This window comes from Marmota monax, unplaced genomic scaffold (genome assembly GCF_021218885.2).
Source record: "Marmota monax isolate L192 unplaced genomic scaffold, Marmota_monax_Labrador192_F-V1.1 WCK01_AAM20220418_F8-fsc00022, whole genome shotgun sequence".
In the NCBI taxonomy this organism is placed as follows: Eukaryota; Metazoa; Chordata; class Mammalia; order Rodentia; family Sciuridae; genus Marmota; species Marmota monax.
In genome coordinates this window covers 5125089-5144893 of record NW_026695215.1, presented here as the reverse complement: position 1 = coordinate 5144893, position 19805 = coordinate 5125089, and positions in this window count along the sequence as shown.

Sequence of the window (19805 nt, the reverse complement as noted above, 5' to 3'; positions counted from 1 at the left end):
CAGAAGGCCCCACTCCCATTCCCCAGAGGGACATCTGCTTAAGCTGTGGCCCTCAGATGTCCCCCTCTGCTCACCTTCCCAGGAAAAAGTGACCTGGAGAGAGGGCAGCAGGGCTGTCGGCAGGAGAGGCAGCCTGCTGTGGCTGTCGCTCCAGTGTCGCCTCGGGAGCACCGTCCATGGCAGAGGGACCCTGGAGCAAGAGGCTATGTGGTTGCCACCAGCGTGCTGCTGAGAGCCGGCAGAAGAGGTCCCATTGAGCTGGACATCCCACATGAGGGAACGCTGTGGTCCCTGCTTCCCTGTCCCTTCCACACCAGTGACCTGCAGGACCTGAGGATGAAGTAGGCCAGTGTAGAATTCTGACTGAGACCTGAGAATGAGCCTCCAGATTGGACCTGCTGAAGCTGAGCGCATGAGAGTGATAAGAGGGTCACAGGTCTGCCCGTGACGTGCCAAGGAAAGCTTTTGTTTCCGATCTGTTAGGAGCCACGCAAACGGGAAAGTGGTGACTAGAAACCTTTTATGATGGCACCCCACCGAAGTGGGACTGTGAGCAAACAGTTACATCCTCAGAGGGGCCTGTGGGAGTTTGACGGAAAAGCTTCCAGACCCTTCTGTCCCTGAGATGCCTGACTGGATGGTAGCAGTTTCCCCTTGGAGAGAGCCATGCAAGGGCTGATTGAGTTGTGTGCGGGTTGACTGGAGGACAGTGACATTCCAGCCCAGGGCCCCTGTGTGGGTCCCGGGAGGAAGTGGGAGGAAGCACCAGAAGAAGAAAATGGAAGGAACCACTTCCATGAAAATTGAGAAGGACATCGAGGTCGAGCATTGCTCCACAGTCACTCTTAGTGCAAATTCTCTGGTCGAGAGGAAAAGCATTTTGTCTGACCACCACCGAACTGAACCTAAAGTTCTGCTGTCCAGGACAGAAGCCGCTAGTCACATGCACCCATTACATAACCGAAAATTCAAATCTAATGCCACACAAGTCCCATTTCAAGTGCTCAGTGATCATATGAGTAGCAGCAGCTGTGTTGAATAGTCAGCTATGGAACACTTTCATGGCCACAGAGAAATTCTATTAGATAGCTCTGTCTCAAAGAAAAACCTATTTGTTCCAATGATGAAGAAAAAATGGCCAAGCTGGATTTCTAAGAGATCATATAACATGTACAAAAACACACTCCGAACTTTCGAAGGCTAGCCAAGGTCACAGCGATGCCACAGGAGGGAGGGAGGGAGCGAGGCACCCGTTACTACCAGGGACGTGTGGGCCCAGGAGGCCCGAGCCTCCCTTTAGGGGTGTAGGGTGCCATGGAGGAGGTTTGGGGCCAGGTGCAGCCCATCTGCTGGCAGAGGCTCTGACCCTTGAGGCAGTGACAACTGAACCTGGAGAGGTGATGGTGGTGCCCAAGGAGGTGGTGGCTGGTGGCCGGTGGCAGAAGGGACTCCATGATGGTAGTCTGCCTCCCTGCTGGAAACCCCTAGAAACTATGTGAGACTGAGACTCAGAGGGACAAGAGCCTGGGAGTGCACCTGCAGGGACCTTATGCACTATCCCCCTTCCCACACAGGCAGGGGAGAGAGGTAGTGAAAGTCATTCATTATCTATCACTGTGTAGCAAATTATTCCGAAACTCAGTAATGATTGTTTATTTTCTCTGAGTCTATCCCAGTGGGTGTCCCAGGGACCAGGTTGGTGGACTGGTCTGGCTCAGGATGCCACCTGAGGTCATAGTCACCTGAAGCATGGATGGTCAGAGGTCCACCTCTCAGCCTCCCTCACAGGGCTGACCTGTGAGTGTGGGACTAGTGGGAGGTCTCCGTTCTTTCAAGGTGGGTTCTTTGCATGGGCTTCTAGAGTGTTCTGTTCTCTGAGCTAGGTCCTGAGTAATTCAAGAAGTCAAGGTAGAAACTGCCATGTGTTGTTTGACCCACCCTTGGAAGTCACACACCGGTACTGCAGCCATATTCCTAGGCACACAGACCAGGTGTGGGAGGAAACTACCGGACTATATGAATTCTCGTTGGCAAAATGCATTTGGGGCTATCATGGAAGCTGGCCACCGTGAGATCACAGAGAGCTGAGACATGAGTATTATTAGAACCAGTGATCAGAAATCTGCCAGTTGCAAGTGACTAAAACTCAACTCAAATTTTCTCAAGGAAAAAAAAGTCAAAAGACAACTATCATCTATACTGAATGGTCTTGACATCATTGGATGAATGTGCTTACATGATGCTCGGGGTACAGTCCCATGCTCAGATCAACTTTCCCCTTTAGCATGGTGGCCACAGTAGTTCCCGGCTGGCATCTCCTATTTAAAAGGAGGTTGTTTCCTGGCAGCCCTAGGAAACAGCTTTCATTGGTAAGTTATTTATCTCTGAACCAGTGACCATGACCTTTAGGATGTGTTCTCTGATCGGGAGGCTTCAGTCACACACCCATCCCCGGACTGGAGTACTGTTACCCAGATCCAGTACGGCTCACTAGCAAAGCTCTTCGCCTGCGTGGCTTCATGGCCTCTGTGGTCTCCTGGGTGATTAAGGGGTCCATGCCAAGCTCAGGACCCGGAAACACAAGGGCGTTTCCATCACCTTCTCACACAGCCAGAAGCAAACACTCCTCGGTGAGCTTTGTTTGTTCCACGAAGACCACTAGAGCATAGGCCTGGGGACCACTAGAGCATAGGCCTAGGTTGACGCACCTCTGGTGTCTCCCTGCTGGGAAGGCTTCAGTACTGATGGCATCACCTCCAGTGTTGTGTCTCTGTGAGAGGTGGAAAGAGCAATTCACCAGCAAGACCTTACAGTCACTCCATCCAAAGTGCTGTGTTAGGGCTGGGCTGGGGCTCCGCAGTCAAGCGCTTGCCTTGCACACGTGAGGCACTGGGTTCTAGCCCCAGCACCACATTAAAAAATTAAATAAATAAATTACAGGCATTGTGTCCATCTACAACTAAAAATATTTAAAAAGAAAAAAATGTACTATGTTAAAAGAGACTCATGCTATGTGTGCAGGCAGCGGGGAGCACTGTGACAGCACCTCATCTAGACTCCACAGGGCTGCCTGAGAAACAGCCCCACACCTGGGTGGATGCTGCAACACAGCGACATCCTTAGTGGCCCACTTGGACTTGGACTGATTCTGTTGAGCGCCTACAGACTCGTGCCTCAGGTCATGTTTGACTTTCTCGCTCTCCAGCTCCCAGTAGGTTAGAAATGGCGACCTGAGTGGGGTGCAGCAGGGCACAGTGTCGTTGTCGCTCCTGCCTGCCAACATCTCCGTGGCTTGACCTGCTAGGGCCTCTGTGGCGTCCTGGTGGTTGCTGTGTCAATTCAAGGCTGGTGTGGGTGAGGTGTGGGCTGAGCACGTCGTCTGTCATGTCTGATTCCATCCCGACAACATTTTGAGGTCAGGGCTGTTGACTTCTCCATTTTATAGATGGGAAAATTGAAGCTTAAGAGTGATACCCTGTTACTAAGAAAGGGTGAATTGTGTTTAGCATCTGTTTACTAGAACAGGTTAGTAGATAGCAGTTTAGAAATGCTTCCTTCAGAACAGGTGGAAAGTTCACTTACAAGATCATCTTATCCTACGACCATGTGCAGCAATTTGGTGGCTCTGGGTACCTTCCTGGCCGAAGTTGGTCCTGAGCAGAACAAATGGTTCCTGAGAGGGCCCGGAGCCACTGAGATGCCGTGGTCTTCACAGGTGGGATGTGTGTGGTGTGCTCCTCTTTGTAGATTTTCACGATCTGAAGCCTGAGATGAAGCTGAGATAGTTCAGCCCTCTTTGGACTCCAGAATCTCCAAAGAGCGCTGGAATTTCATGGTTTTCTGGAACTCGAACCTTGATGAGAAAAGGCTTCAGTTTCTGACCCTTGGCAATCTCATCAGCTGTTGTTCTTTCTGGCCTGGTCATGACCCCGACTTCCATTCAACCCACCAAGCCAGGTAGGGAAGAGGCAGCGAGGAAGAAAGTACAGACAGCGAAATTGGCCTTTAACACCTAGAATTGATGGCTGGATTAAAATCCTCCGCAGGAACCAAGAGCATGATGTTCTCTTTCAAAGAGATTTATTTGATTCTCTGACTTTACAGTGCTCAAAGATCAAATCCACACCCACAGGGAGTGGTGCTGCTGCTCTAGAGGAAACTGTTAGGGGAAGGACGGAGGGCTTCCCCGCCTTCCCTGGCAGCCTTTGCCACCCTTTGGTGACTGTCCCATAGCAGATGTTGGGCGCTCTCAGGCCCTCCTCTCCCAACAGTGGCAACGCCCCCGCAGTACACAAATTCGAAGGTAAAGAAGCAGGATTGTGCTATGACATTTCATATCACCCAGGAGCAAAAACACCTTCTAAATGACAGCCTCTACAGAGCGGGGCCTTTTGGAGGAGCAAATTTGTCCTTCAGCAGAAGTGTGCAAGAGCCAGAAATCCAGACAAATTGGTGAGTTTCCTAAATTTTCCTCCCCATAATAACTGCCTGAGGGTAAGACCCAGCTTTCCCCAGCCTCACCTGGCCCCCTTGAGCAGAAGGACCTCAAGATCTGAGTTCAGGTCACTCTCGTGCCCAGCTGAGCTTGGGACCCCCTGATCTGAGGGATCACCCTCTATAAGCTGCGGTAGCACAGCTCTGTGGGAAGCTGTGGTTCTTTTGGGTCCCACTCTTATCTTACTAGACAAATGGCTCCCTGAGCCTCCCTGGGTCCCACCTGTCAATGGGGTAATTGTCCTGCTCTTGCTGGGCTGCTGTGCATCTTCACAACCACACGCATAGAGACCTGGTCCCTGGACATCTTCCCAACCCTCAGTTAATGATCATTCTTCATAGTAGCTGAAGAAGGACGGCAATTCTTAATTCTAGTGAAGTTGAATAAAGGAATTGTCTATCATTTCAAATGCATTTTAAAGCTTTTTAAAGCATTTATTTGAATGCTTTCAAACATACCTGAAGTATAATAATAATGTGATGCCCTCCACATCCCCATTCCTGGCTTTTGTAGGGATGACTGTCTTGCCCTGCCTTCTTGTAATTCAGGGTTTTTTTTTTTTTTAATGAATCCCGTGGTAAGCTGTGCTGATGCTACTTTTGGGGGGCAGAGGGAAATTCGCCAGGAAAAGCCAGTGTTGGCAGCAACAACGCGACATGGTGGTAACTTCTACCCCTTTCACGCCCTGCCTGCTCATCAGTCACTCAGCTGATGCAGTCCCTTAGGTCTATGTAATAGGTCCACAAATAAACCTGCTGCCTGCACCAGACAGCTCAAGACGGTGGTGACAATGTGCCTTCCGCGCCTTGTGCTATCAGCTCCATCTGTAAGACCTGTCTTTAAAGACAGCAGAGGGACAGAGATTGCCAACTGCAAAGCCACACAGTGGACTCATGCCCCACCTGGGCCTCATCCTACTGCAGGCTGAGTGCAGAGACGCACGTGAAGGACCCCCTGAGGAGGCCACAATCATCAGGCGTGGTGTGCTGGGCGGAAGGCTGCTCCCTCCCCGCACGCAGGCTTTGTGCACCTCAGCAAGCTGGGCATCCTCTGCAATTTCTAAGACTCCTTGTTTTATCTATCTATCTATCTATCTATCTATCTATCTATTTATTTATTTTAAATTACAGATTGAACCAGGGGTGCTTAATCACTGAGCCACGTCCCCAGCCCTTTTTGTTTTTTTATTTTGAGACAGGGTTTTGTTAAATTGCTGAGGCTGGCTTTGAATTCGCAATCCTCCTGCCTCAGCCTCCAGAGCTGTGGGATTACAGGCGTGCACCACAGTGCCTGATGGACTCCTTGTTCTTAAAATTTCACTTTGAAGTGGGAACAACCCTAGGGGGAACTCATAGCTGCTCCTGTTTATTTATAAATTGAGTGGCAAACAGATCAGCTTAATAAACAATGCCCTAGCCTGTCTTTTCAGCTCTATGACCACTGGAACAGAAATCAGGATTCATCATCATCTAGTAAGGGTTCTAGGAATCCAGGGCAGACATGGTTCCTGGGGGCATGGGCTGCAGGGATGGTGTGCTGTAGAGGTTCCAGGATCCGGGTAGCCTGGACAGACCCATGAGGAGAAGGCAGTAGTGTGAATTTGGCTCCTGCCCTGCTAACCCTGGAACTCCTCAGGAAGCCGTCCTTACAGACACCTGGTCATAGGAGCTGCGCAGCACCTGACCCGCCCAGGCCTCCTGAGTCTTCCAGAGGACCACGTTTCCCACAGTGGAGGCTGCTGACTGTGGAACCAGCCCAGAGCGCTGCCTGTCACCCGCATTCCTGCTGGGTCACTTGCCTGCCCACTCCCTCCCTCCCTGGGTGTTGATAATCCCTGAAACAAAGCCCTGTGACTAGGAAGTAGTGAGACTTATCTCCCTGGAGGTCTGTCCATCTCCTTGCCTTCCAGTCACTCGGGCATGTGACACACTTGGAGCACTTCAGAGGTCAGGGAGGTCAAAAGGTGTCCTTTTTTACTTAAACAAACAAAACCTATTAATCATGATCAAAAGCAGGCAGGGAGGGGGGACCAGTGGGCACCAGTCACAAGCAGCAAGAGCCAAGCTCCTGGTTTATCACTAATGTGACCCAAGCCATTCTCCTGTACGAGGTACAGGGCCTTCCTTACAGTAAGCTGTTCATTCGGTCTTTCTGTAGGTCCTGGGAGGCCTGGGAGTATCCCCTCTTGCACTGGTGGGTCTTCGAAGCTCTTTCGTTATACCTTGGGTTACATCCACCTTTGCAACTGAATGACAGCGTGGCTTGGTTGCACCCTGTGCAGTTTTTTTTTAATTTAAAATATATATTTTTTTAGTTGTCAATGGATCGTTATTTATAGGCAGTGCTGAGAATCGAACCCAGTGCCTCACACATGGCAGGCAAGTGCTCTACCACTGAGCCACAACCCAGCCCCCACCCCCTTAGTTTTAAAGTTGCTTTACTGTTTATAAATCATCTCATCAGAATATCGAGTCCTTTCCCAAGTGAAGAATAACACTGAGCAAAAGGGGAGATAGAAAAGTAACCACTGAGCTCTGCCTCTCCCCAGTGCTCAGCAGCGCCCCGGGCACAACCCCAGCATCTCCTGTTCCTGCCTGGCGCGACATCCTATCACTTAACTTGCTGGGTCACTCAGACTTCCACCCCAGGTCCTGGACCAGTGCCCACAGCTGCTGGCTGCCCACGGCCTCTCAGAAAATAAATGCCTCTCAGGGATGACTTTTTGTTCCCTCCAGTGTGAATGAAACTCACCAGCCCTGGGAACCACTTGCCCACGCTGCTGAGTCATCTGTCCCTGGGAGGGATCTGAACAAGGAGCCAGAGGAAAGGGCTCCCTCTCTCCCAAAGCCTGCCGGTGCCTCCTGGCCACCTGGCTCCAGGGTGTGGGCCCCTGCACAGCTCTGGGGTGTCAGGCTGAGGGCTGTTCTGTTTGTACACCAGCTGCACAGGAGCCACAGGGGCAGGTGGCACGTGGTCCCCTCTACCTGTCCTTCCATGCAGCAGGGACTTTCCAAAGGCCAACACTGCCAGCTGATTCACACACCATCCCTGCTTTGTTGGTGTAGGACTGGGCACTGGATGCAGCAAGCCTGCTAGCCACAGGCCTGGACAGCACTCTTGGGGCCTGGTTCCTGTTCCTCCGCTCTCAGACTCTGCGGCTTCCCTTCTCTCAGACGGCACTTTCTCCTGGGGTGTCTTGCAAGCTTGACAAAGGAAATAAAACCATCAGTGCACAAAATGCAGCACTGATGCAGCCACTTCAGTGCTCATAGCAGCTCAGGTCACAACAGCTAAACTACAGAATGCCCTTCAGCAGATGAATGGATGAAGAAAATGTGGTATACATACACAACAGAACATTACTCGGTCATAAAGAAGAATGGAATTATGGCATTTGCTGGTAAATGGATGGAACTAGAGACTATCATGCTAAATGAAATAAGCCAGTCCCCAAAAAACAAAAGTTGAATGTTCTCTCTGATATTCAGATGCTAACACAATAAGCAGGGGAGTGGAATAGAAGTTCACTGGATTAGACAAAGGGGAATGAAGGGAAAGGAGCGGGGATAGGAACAGGAAAGACAGTGGAATGAATCAGACATAACTTTCCTATGTTCATATATAATGCACAACCAGTATAACTCTACACCATGTGTGGGAAGTTATACTCCATGTATGTATAATATGTCAAAATACATCCTACTGCCATGTATAACTAAAAAGAATAAATTTAAAAAATTTTTTTAAATGCAGCACTGGCTGAGTGCTGGCACTTTAGTTTCCCAAGGGCTCTGGGCCTGTATTAGAGTTACGAGGGCCTGCTGTATCCCCAGGCCCATATGGGTGCCTGGTGCAGAGTAGGGGCTCGATAAATACCACATGAGCGAATACATACATCCTGGCTGCTTTCTGCTAGCCTTGGGGGCCTAGAGCAGGCCTGCCTGGCTGGGACTTCATGAGCTGGATTCTCCTCTGCCCCTCAGTGAGGAGCCTTCCATCTCCTGATTGGCGCCCTGTGCTGGCTTTTCTAGGGCAACTTTGCTGCAGGGCCAGGATGCAGGCAGCCAGGCCGTCTGTCTGTAGGTCCCGCACAGGACAGTTAACGTGGAGGACTTGGAGACTTGAGAGAAGCCCCGAGGCACCAACCTGGCTGACACACAGGTTCCCGTGGCGGATCATCAGAAGGACAGACTCTGTGAAGGCTCTAAGCCACGCTCAGCAAGATGACCGCAGGACATGCTGTTTCTGGAGCAATCCCGGAGGCACTCGGCAACCTGCCCGTTCCACCCACTGGGAAGCACCTGATGGGTTCCACCTTCCCCCACAGCTACTCAAGTGATTTGGGGGCAGAAAACTAAGGCAGCCAGATGTTTGATAGCCTATAGAGAAACATGTTGGGAATCTTAAATGGAGCAGGATCCTAGCCTTGCCTTATTTCAAAATCTAGTACATTTCTCAAACACAAATATGTCGTTCATTTTTCTTCGAAGACTATTTTACAAAAGGTCTGAAACATATATGCTATGGAAAGAAGGAGCATCGGAACTCTATGGATCAGTTTGGGTGCTCATGTCCTTGGTGACTGGCGCTGCACTGTTTTCTTCCCAGCTTTGGTGAAACCTGTTCAAGTGCCCAAGTCTGGAGAGGCCAGAGCTGGGCAAAGCCTAGAGCGAGGGTCCCGCCTTCTGCCAAGTGTTAACATTTGCAAGTTCCTACTCATCGAGCTGGGGCCTGAGAAAAGACCACTTGGCAGTCTCTGAGAGGTTCTCTTGAGCCTGGTGCTGCGGGTCTCTCCACACAGGATTACCCAGTCCTGCCACATTCTTTCAGGGTCAGAAGTTCACTCAGGTCCCTGGGCTGCTGAGATGGGGTGTCTGGCCAGGGCTGACAGGCCTGTGATGGCGGCTCCCCCCAGGCCTTCGGATTCCAACAACCATGCCCAGGGGGCCTCAGGGTTCTCAGCAGGAGTGTATAGGAACCACAGTCCACCTGGAAGTGCAGGGCCACTCCAGAGCTGTTCTTTCAGGCACTTTTACATAAGCTTGAGAAAACAATCATCATCTGTATTAAGGAACTGGGGGAGGCGACCTTCATGTGGAAAAGGGGTCTGAGGTCTCCAAAGCTACCCCTTGGCCTGGCACTGGTGCCTAAAACCTAGATACAAGAAACTGAGCCGCAGACTTCTGAGAAACGCTCACATGTTGTCAGAGGAGAGACATCCTCCTTCCTACACCTAAGGAATCAAGACAGAGAAGAGTTTCCAGGGGAAATTTCACTCAGCGTCTTCTTGGTCTCCCAGGATATATAACGTCTAGAAAGCTCGAATGTCATTGTCACGTCTTCCTGGTGCCAAGCCAGGGAATGGTGGCATGAAATGTCTATGCCAAGAGTCATCGATGAAGTTTCCCACACAGCTGAATCCAATGAACGAGGCCCAGCCCAACCTGCCGGCCACACCTGCGGCCTGGCTGGATAGCCCTGTGAGGATTTAGAAACACCCTTTCAGCAAACACGTCTTTTTACTACTTGTGTTCAGTGAATCACTCCTGCCTCACAGAACTTCCTCAAAACATAGGCTGCACAGACTCAAAGACCTCTGCTGCACTGTTCATTAAAAAATGTTCTTCCAACCACTTGACAAATATTCTTTATATTTTGCTTTGGCCCATGGTTTGCTCAGAGGCAAGGATAATCCGATTTATTTTCCTCCAGGCCAAATCAGAGGACTGTATCTTTCCCGCCAGCCCCATTGGTTTTTCTTGAAGTTGATGAGGGCCTCGTTTTCCCTCCAAGGCCTGTAGAACATTTCCAGAATCTGTTAGAAAGTCCTCTGAACCCCCAGCTTCATGCCTTTCTTGGAGGGCCCTAGAGCATTCTTCCAGGGCAAACATCTTTGGTACCAGAGGTACATTGGCATCCAACAAGTCATTCAACAGACGCTTATTCAACAGGAGTTCAACATTCAACAGTCATTCAACAGGAGTTCTCTCCTTCAAGGTTCTGGTGAACAGGACTGCTGGTCATGCTTCCTGCCTTCCCACAACCTACCTTCTAGTTAGTGGTGGCCAGGTAGGGGAGAAAATAAATAAACAAAGAGCAAAGGAATTTCTGCTAGTGACAAGCAATATTAAGAACTGAATGATAATTGTGTCACATTCTGATGTACTTCTCCATTTTTTAAAGGAATGCCACAGAGACAAACAGAGCAAAGAGGTTGACTAGGAGACCACAGTCCTCTGGCTCTTTCACTAGGGTGGGAGGTGTTGGAGGGCTGGTAGCTTGGCTCAGCCTCTAAGATGGGCAGCATTACAGCGTGTACCCAGACTTCCCTTCAAGCCAACAGCCCCACTTCTGGCAATATAATCTATAGAAATAATGTTACGTAGGCATTAAGGTGTAGGTACAAAGAAACTCCCATAGCAGGGCGTAGTAGCAACACGTTGTCAAAAACCCCAAAGTTCATCAGTAGGAGGGTGAAGAAATTATGGAACATTCACACGAGAAAGTACTTTGCAGCCACTAAAAGGAACGAAGTTGAGCTCCAAGATAAACTGTCAAGTAAAAAAGAGCAAGATGCAAGAACTGTGTGTTTCATATGCTGTCGTCTTTGAAAGTTATACATTATTTTTGGAAGGACCTATCAGAAGCTGAAAACCATTTTTGCCTTGGCCGGGGAATCCTGAATATTCTTTTGTAACTTCTGCATTCTCTATTTGTGCATGTATTAGTAAATAAATAGATATTTTGAAAAATTACACATTGCAGTATAAATAATTAGATATGAGCTGGGCATGGTGGTACATACCTCTAATCCCAGAAACTCAGAGCGGGCTGAGATAGGAAGATCACAAGTTTAAGGATAACCTCAGCAACTTAGCAAGGCCCCTAAGCAAATTAGTTAAGACCTTGTCTCAAAACAAAAAAATAAAAAGAGCTTGGGATGTGGCTCAGTGGCAAAACCCCTCTGGGTTTAATTCCCAGTACCAAAAAATAAATAAATAAACAAATAAAATGTACAAAATAAAATATATTTGTTTTATTTATATATTTATAACTCTCACACAAAGCTCTTTTCCTGTGTCCTCGCGCATCATAGTTCCAGCTGGGATGAATTTGAAGTGCTAGCCCTGGAGAGCACTCCTGGTTAGTGTGGTCACCTTTCACACAGCCAGGATTCAGTATGCGCTCTGCAAGATGGAGCTTAGGGGACAGTTCAGGGAAGGCATCTCCCCTTAGGATGGACTTCTGCCCTAGAAGACAGCACATACATATAAGATTCAAACAACTACCCTGACTAATGTTCTAATGGCGAATTGGAAAGAAAAAGACTTCTGGACAGATACTTCCCAGGACATGTGACATTCCAGTCCCCTCCTGTGTGGAACGGACCTCAGTTTCTAGGAAGGAACCTGTCCTAGCAGGCACATCTGCCTCAGCCCCCGCAGTGTGGGTTGCTGGGCTCTGGTGATGATGGACTGATAAGAGCGGTCAGCCACTAGGACAGTGTTAAGGCATGGATGGAAGTAGATGCCTTCCAGACGTCTGCATTCCAAGGGTAGTCTCTGGTTACCTCCAGTCCTCTGCCAAAGAAGGGTAAATAATGCACATCACCTCCGCTCCTCCTGGGAGTGCAATCTGTCCATGTTAAATAAAGCACATGTATGTTTCATTTGAAAGGAAATTTGCCATCGGTAAACTGAAATAGCCATAAAATGACTTTCAGCATCTACTTTTCAAATGCACCAGGTATGTGGCTAGTGGGTGTGTGAAGCGTTAACTTGCTGTAGGCAAAATCTCTACTAGGCAGGGTTCAGCTAGTGGTAGAGTGACCTAGAGTGGGGGTCCCTCTGGGGCTGCAGGAAGGAGACATGGCTCATTGGAAACAGCCCCGGCACAGCCCCAGAGCAACTGCATGTGCAGCTGAGTAGAGCAGCCTGGTCATGGAAAGCGAGGAGGACAGGAACTGCCCATCACCAGGGCGTGGACAGCCATTCTGCTCGCTTGCTCAGGAGCTGAGTGGCGCGGACTGTGCTGCACACGGTGAAGCCGAGTACAGATGTGAGCTCACAGGCCATGGGTCTCCCACTGCAGCAGGAACCTCAGGGGAAAATCCAGAGGTCTTTCCAGGCAGGACTGTGCCCAGGGCGCTCACAGGGGAGGAAGTTAGTAAATAGTGAGTCACTGCAGAGGGCCCAGCTAGCTTTGGGCTGGGGTCCCTTCCCCAGGTTTCAGGGAAGGCCTTTGTTTCTGCCCTGGACAAAACACAGCCTCTGATATTCTATGTAGAGGGAGGAGGAGGTGGGGAGAAGAAAACCTGAGAGAGAAAATAATCCTGTCAGAACTCTGGAGCTCAAGACACAGAGTGGCTGCCTCCCAGGGAGGGACGGTCTTATTGCAGGCAGCACATGTGTCGGAGTCCTGGGGAGTCAGAGTGACAAGTGCAAGCAGTCTTGGATTTCAGCTTGATTGCTGTCTTCTATCTTTTGAGACCCTTTTTGGAGTCACTCAGTCCTGAATCAGATGACTGAACGAAGCTCATTGTGTCTCTAAGGTCAAGGTCTTCCACAGTATCAGACCAAGCTACAGGTTCCCTATGTCTTAAATTTTCTTAGAATTGTCGTGTGGAAGGCCAGTGGAGATCTGAGCACTCATCGTACAGACCCAGAGGGGTTAAGTGACTTGGTTAAAGCTCTCAGAAAACCTGGGACTAGAATTGAAGATTTCTCCAAGCAGAGTTCTTTGCTGCTTGAAAAATAACAGTAATTTTCCACTTTCACATTCTTCTCTACAAACACTTTTATTCACCCTGTGTGGTCGATTTCCTTGTCCTGCAAAGAGCTGAACATGTTGATTCAGTAGGAATTGAGAGAGAAATAATGCCTAAGCCCGTGTCTAAGGGTCTGAAAACCTTATGTGATTAAAGGCATCCTAATTGACAAATAATGTCCAGATTCAACAACAATTGAGACACATGGACAGACTCCAGCAAATGTGAAGTGAAGAAGACAGACAGGCCAGCCTGTCCTTGGGGAGTCCTGCTGCTCAGGTCACCTCACCAGCCAGTGATGTCTCCACGTGGTCAGGGTTTCTGCACTTTATCAACATAGGTGATGATCACATGGCCCCAAGTGAAAGGAACTGTGCGTTCTCCAGGTCAGTAAGTCTAAACAAACCACATCATTTGGCACCAAGGGCCTTGCTCTATCAGAACCTCCCAGTTTGGCAGCCCGTCTTGATCAAGTCAACCAGATTGTTGCCACTCTGCCCATCTGTGAAACACAACTAAGGCCAGTGCCTGTACTGCCTCATGCGACATGTGTCCTGGGAGTGAGAGCCCCCCCCCCCCCTCTGCTGAGCCAGCACAGCGGTGCTTTGGGGACATATGCTGCCTTACGATGTCACATGTCTGGTTAATCTTAACTCTGAAGTTAATCTTCCTCCTTAAGAACACTCTTTAGGGGCTGGGGTTGTAGCTCAAGTGGTAGAGCACTTGCCTCGCATGCTTGAGGAACTGGGTTCGATTCTCAGCACTGCACATAATAAAGGTCTGTTGACAACTGAAAAAATATTAAAAAAAAAAAAGAACAGTCTTTAGTAGTCTGCTCCTTGCTGAGGCCTCTGCGTCACTCTCTAAAGAAACATTATTGATTGTTTCTGAAAAACACCAAGGATACAAAAATCCCTTAAGGGGCTCATGGTCTCATTATAAAGGCATACCTGCAGGAAATGATGATGGCGTGGTGTGGTCAGAGCACGTGGACTTTGCCTGGACAGTGACTAGAAATCTGACTGGGAGCCACAAGCCCTGTGCTGTTTCTTCTTCTGTTGGTTCATCTCTGAAACCCTGAGCTTCACCCTGAAGGCAGACATCATATCAGTCCCCACATCTGAAAGCTGGCTTATTCTCTTAGTCTGCTCTGTGTTGCTGCAACAGAATAACTAACGCTTGGTACTTTTATAAGGAAAAGAGGTTTATGTAGCTCACAATTGTGGAGTCAGTAAGTCTCAGAGTGGGTGGCCTATCTGTTCCGCTTAGGGTAAGTAAGGGCCTCTGGCTATATCACATGGCAGGAATGCCCAGGAGAGTGATGAGTAGCACACACAGAAAAAGTCATATGGTGAGACAATGGAGAGGGTTGGCTCATGCTGTCATGTCAGCCTTCCCTCACAGGAAATGACACCCTCCTCTGAGACTCAGTCTTCTCTGCAAGCCCAGCCCTAATCCCTCCACGAAGGTGGTCAGCACACAGTCACTTCCACCAGACCCCACTTCTTAAAGTCTTATAACCACCATTCAATACCCTTTCACTGAGGACCCAACTTCCAGCACATGAGCTGTGGGAGACACCATGTTGAAACCACAGCACTAGTGTCAGGGACAAGAGAGTTCCCACATGTCCATTCCTTCACTTTTACCCCAATGACTGCTTCTCTAGCCAGAGGCAGGAGCTTCAAGCCAGTATCTCTCAAGTGGAGTGTGCACAGGATCAGCTGAGAAGGAGAAAACACCGAAACCCCTCCTCAGGGTGGGATCCAACCCAGTTCTCTACCACTGAGCCACCTCCTCAGCCCTTTTTTATTTGTAATTTTGAGACAGGATCTTACTGAGTTGCCCAGGCTGGTCTGGGTCCTCCTGGCCTCAGCCTCCCAAGTTGCTGGGATTATGGGCTGCACCACTGTGCTAGCTTACATTCATTGTTATCTTTAAAAAACATAATAAAAAATGTTAAGTTTCCCCCAGCTTTTAGGTTCAATGATGCTGGCACCCTCCATAGGTCTTTCTGTTGGGTGGGCACATCTCACGTACAGCAGGCATGGTGCCCTCAGGAACAGAGGGGTGCCCAGAGCAGAGGGGGGCGTCCCACTCTTTTCCCAGCTGCAGTTTATTTGTGCTTGGTTGAGTGGATTTAGGATAGTGTCACCTGAAGTTAGGGGTGTGCAAACAATGGCCCTTGGGCCAAATCTGCTCTGCTGCCTGATTCTGTAGATAGTTTTATTTGAACAGTCAGGTTCACTCATCTGTGGCTGCTTCCAGACAACAGTGACTGAAAGAGCTGTTGACTAGTACAGGTGAAGAGACTCCACTCCTCAAAACATAAACAAACACTGCTGGAAGTGGTGCTCATGTCTGTAATTCCAGCAGCTCAGGAGGCTGAGATAGGAGGATCACAAGTTCAAAGCCAGCCTCAGCAAAAGTGGGGTGCTAAACAATCAGAAATAAAATACAAAATAGGGCTGGGAGTGTGGCTTAGTGGCTGAGTGCCCCTGAGTTCAATCATTGGTACCAAAATAAAACAAAACCACCCTAAACACTGACTCTGAAGCCTATTACAGGAAATGTATGCCAGCCCCTGTCCTATAGAGTTCAATTTGTATAGAATTATGGGGGGTGCTTATAACCACAGTGATCTTTATAGCACAGCTAGGTTCACTGCTCTCATGACAAAGTTCTGGAAAAAAATGGTGAATTTAAAGATGAGTTATATTTTTTTTAGAGTGTGAAAACACCCTTGTTTCAAAGTTGCTGACCTTCTTTTCTGAGGACAAATATCTAACTCTAGTGACCTATAAGATACTTTCAGGGGAAAAAATACATAAACTGTCTTTTCAAGGTAAAGGGACATTTTGAAACAATGAATGAGAAATGCTTACATATTTCACAAGATCCTGGTACAGAGAGTGTTTTGAAAAAGAATATTTTTAAGTGTTTCTATTTTATATGATTCTGTTTCTAAAAAAATATGTGTATCACAAAAAATGTTCACATCTGCATTCTTATAAACACTGGGAACTAGAATTTTGTTTTATTCTTTCTGAAAACCATCTCATTGAGGAGTCTCAGTGAAATTTCCTTATATCTTAATGAGAATATAACACCTTCCTATTCATTTTTAAGAATCACTGATTGAGAACTGGAAATTTGCAAATTGAATTTTAACAGAAATTTTTGCCCAAGGAGGTTAAAAATGAAAACTGAGTGTTGTGCATTGGTAAGCTCAGCCAATGATAGACTACTTCCGTTTAGATGTGTCCTTATGATATATTTTCATTACTATTATTATTTTAGTAATATTTTCTGTATACTTTTTATTATTTAAATTAAAAATAATGAATTTGTTTTAAAGTATTTGGTACCCTGACAATTTTTTATTTGTAATATTAATTATAGAGAATGGTGGGTATCACTGTGGCATATCTGCACATGCACATAACCACTTAATCATTTCACCTCCAGGACATCCCCTCCCACTCCCCTGCCCCACCCCCACTCCCACCCTAGGGGTTCCTCTTCTACTTTTTTCACGTTCCCCCCCTTAACTTTGTGTATACTTAATAAACAGAAGAAAACCACTCACATAAATATGCATACAGTGAAGTTCATGCCCCTAAAATTTTTAAATATTGCAACGTATACAACAGAGACTAATGATTTTGAGTGTGAACTTGGAAGTTTGCAGGCTTAGGTTTAAGTAGAGCTCTGCACTGGTTATATTCTCTGGATTAAAATAATTATATACTTTATTTTCTTAATTGTAAATTGAGATAAGACAACTGAGATAAGGCTCAAGAGTTTTTGGCACAGAACCTAGTCCACGGTTCATATTTAGCAGGTGTCAATTCAGACTTATTAAGTGTCAGTAAGTATTATCACAGTACCTGAGTATCTCCAAGTTCTCCAGCTTTGCAGGTCTCCTCTCCACAACGTTCTCCCCATCGAGGAGGTTGACTCCTCCTCTCCCACTTGTTCATGGGAAGGCCAGTATAATGCTTCAGATTTTTATAGAAGGTACTCACCTTAGTCTGTTCACCCAGCATAGCATGGGTGACCTATAAACAACAGAGAGCCGAACCTCACAGTGTAGAGGCTGGGAAGTCCAAGACACAGGCTCCCACAGATTCAGAGAGGGCCCTCTTCCAAGTCACAGGATAGTGTCTTCTCATGGTGTCCTCACCTGGCAGAAGGAACAGGTAGTGTTCCTTTATGAAGATCCTAATCCCACTAGTGAGAGCTCTGCCCTCAGGACTTGGTCACATCCAAACGCCAACATACTGGGGATTGGGTTTCAACATGAATTTGGGAGAGAGAGGACACATTCACCCCAGAGCAGGCTTTGTTTTATTTCCCTAGTGGCTGCCTGATTCCCTCTCCTGGGTGAGTTCACTGTCATCTGCAGGCTCAGTCTGGTCCCTCTCCACAGGACCCCAGGAGAAGTCAATGACCCCTCTCAGGCATTCCTTAATGCACCAAAGACACCAGGCTGTCGCAAGACTTCACAAAGATCTCTGGATAACACAGGCCAGGGACAGCTCAGCACTGGAAAGAGTTTAGCTCTGAGGTATCAGACAATGCCTTTCCTGAGCTCTTAGCTGCTGCCCATTGCTGGCCAGTGTTGGGCCGGCCTGTCTTCATGATGTTGAGAGGTATGCTGTCCCTTCTGAAAGACTCCTGCCTTCTTAGATCTTTGCTGAACTTGTAGTCCAGCCCAGATTCTCAGACCACGACAGGCAACTATGTTGTGTCAGGACCCTGAGCCTAGCTGCTGTCCGGGCACCAGACTTCTCCAGGTACCACTCAACACACAAGTGAAGAGTGCTCCAGGAGATGGATGAGCTTGATCTGACCTGGTCCATAAATCTGGAGGTGATGAACAAAAAAGTCACTTTCAAAATCAAGAACCCCTTTAACACACCTTCCTAAGCAAAATACATTTACCGCCAATGAATTAATAGGAGATTTTGATTGGACTGGTTTTCTGTTTTGACTCCAAAGTTTCCTGGTGGAATTTTTTAGGCAAGGCTCAAGGTCAAAATTTGTCTACTTCATTTCTCCCATAGGAGTCTCTATAGCAGAACTGGGACAATAAAAGATTTATCATCCCCTTTTCTCAAGATCAGCCCTAGGAGTTGTAGTTCCTTCCCTCCCCACTACCATCACTACCAGTAGCATCAATACCATCATGACCATCACCACCACTATGACTCACACAGCTACCCTGACCATGAACACCAGCCCTACACCATCAACATCAGTCACCACCAATGCAAAGGACCACATCATCACCACCAAACAGCTATCATTGCCTCCTCTTCAGCCTTCCCGAGGCCCTGTGGTGACTCTACAAAATAGGCACGTCTGTCCCGTCTTTCTAACTCTTTGCTCACCAGATGCCCATTTCTGGAGAGAGGAGAAAACAAAACCTATCCCTCTCCTGATCTCTTGCTTCCACAAGCCAGACTGACCTCGTTGGATTTCAGACTTGGTCCTGAGCTTGGTAAGCACATAGTCGTGATTCTGAATGTTTGTTCTACCCTGTCCAACCTATTGTCTCCCTTTGTCTCCTGAGAAAACTCCCTGCTCCATAGACTTGGGAAGCCCCACCTCTATCCAGACAACTCTAACTCTTGAAAAATGGGGTTAAGAATCATGATAAGTGACCCCTTACCCCTATTGGCTCCTTTGGGTCTGTGGCTATTCTGTGACAGAGAGCTTGAACCCTACTGAGACTGACCATTGGCCACACTGGAGCCACTTGGTTTCCATCACTCTGGCTCTGGATGGGAGGTTTCTGTTGAACCAGAACAGTAGGGCCAGGATTGCCCTTCAGCTGGAGGTTGTGCCAGGGCAGAGGCAGGAGCCTGCTCATAGCAAGTCTCCCGTTCCTCTGCTGCCATAGCCGTGTGACATGGCTTCACAAACAGCACCAGCCACCAAGGCACCGCTTCCTAGTGGCTTTCAAATTTCTTCCCATACTGAACATGGTCTAATGTAGGTCACAGAGGGAAGAGAAATCTGATTTTAAAAAGCAAGAATGCTTTCCTGTAGTCGGGAGCACTGGTGCAGTAGAAAGAGGGATGAAAAGAGCACCTGGACATCTTGAGTAACAACAAATCAGAGACAGTTTGGGTTCAATTTTCTGGACTGAATGGAAGTGGCATACAGTGTAGACAGCAGCAGGTTCTTGTGATGGTAAGTACATGTCCCAGAGCCACTGGTACTCTACTCCTTTGGGACTTCACAGACCCTTTCACCTTTCCAACAAACATTGGGAAATTTACACATTGGTAGTGCTTTTTTTTTAATTATTATTATGACTTTATGTTAGAAGTCTTCTGATAATCCTCCAATATAATAGGATTCCTATTACTTGGATTACCTTCTATTGTATTTACTTTTTACTTGTAGTTGGACACAATAACTTTATTTTATTTTTATGTGGTGCTTAGGGTTGAACCCAGGACCTCACACATGCTAGGGGAGCACTCTACCGCTGAGCCACAATCCCAGCCCCCTTTGGATTAGCTCCTACTA